The sequence below is a fragment of the Oncorhynchus gorbuscha genome, linkage group LG09 (assembly GCF_021184085.1).
Source record: "Oncorhynchus gorbuscha isolate QuinsamMale2020 ecotype Even-year linkage group LG09, OgorEven_v1.0, whole genome shotgun sequence".
NCBI classification, from domain to species: domain Eukaryota; kingdom Metazoa; phylum Chordata; class Actinopteri; order Salmoniformes; family Salmonidae; genus Oncorhynchus; species Oncorhynchus gorbuscha.
Genome location: NC_060181.1, coordinates 98,015,559 through 98,016,956, shown reverse-complemented (window position 1 = coordinate 98,016,956; position 1,398 = coordinate 98,015,559).

Here is a 1,398-nt window from a genome sequence, read left to right as displayed (position 1 = left end):
CAGCAGAGTCTCACAACTCAATCGCTGGTTGAAAACTGTTTTCTGCCCCTCCCAAAAGATAGAATTTGTAGATAATTGGCCCTCTTTCTGGGACTCACCCACAAACAGGACCAAGCCTGAGCTGCTGAGGAGTAACGGACTCCATCCTAGCTGGAGGGGTGCTCTCATCTTATCTACCAACATAGACAGGGCGCTAACTCCTCTAGCTCCACAATGAAATAGGGTGCAGGCCAGGCAGCAGGCTGTTAGCCAGCCTGCCAGCATAGTGGAGTCTGCCACTAGCACAGTCAGTGTAGTCAGCTCAGCTATCCCCATTGAGACAGTGTCTGTGCCTCGACCTAGGTTGGGCAAAACTAAACATGGCGGTGTTCGCCTTAGCAATCTCACTAGGATAAAGACCACCTCCATTCCTGTCATTATTGAAAGAGATCATCCTACCTCACATCTCAAAATAGGGCTACTTAATGTTAGATCCCTTACTTCAAAGGCAATTATAGTCAATGAACTAATCACTGATCATAATCTTGATGTGATTGGCCTGACTGAAACATGGCTTAAGCCTAATGAATTTACTGTGTTAAATGAGGCCTCACCTCCTGGCTACACTAGTGACCATATCCCCCGTGCATCGCGCAAAGGCAGAGGTGTTGCTTCATGAACTTCTTTGAGGAAAATATTATGATTATTAGAAAGCAAAATACGGACTCCTCTTTAAATCTGCGTATTCCTTCAAAGCTCAGTTGTCCTGAGTCTGCATAACTCTGCCAGGACCCAGGATCAAGAGAGACGCTCAAGTGTTTTAGTACTATAGTTCTTGACACAATGATGAAAATAATCATGGCCTCTAAACATTCAAGCTGCATACTGGACCCTATTCCAACTAAACTACTGAAAGAGCTGCTTCCTGTGCTTGGCCCTATGTTGAACATAATAAACGGCTCTCTATCCACTGGATGTGTACCAAACTCACTAAAAGTGGCAGTAATAAAGCCTCTCTTGAAAAAGCCAAACCTTGACCCAGAAAATATAAAAAACTATCGGCCTATATCGAATCTTCCATTCCTCTCAAATTTTTAGAGAAGGCTGTTGCGCAGCAACTCACTGCCTTCCTGAAGACAAACAATGTATACGACATGCTTCAGTCTGGTTTTAGACCCCATCATAGCACTGAGACGGCACTTGTGAAGGTGGTAAATGACATTTTAATGGCATCGGACCAAGGCTCTGCATCTGTCCTCGTGCTCCTAGACCTTAGTGCTGCTTTTGATACCATCGATCACCACATTCTTTTGGAGAGATTGGAAACCCAAATTGTCGGAAATATATCAGTTTGTCTCTGTGAATGGTTTGTCCTCTGCCTCTGTACAGATGGGGTCTATGGCAACTGTGGATGGTCAC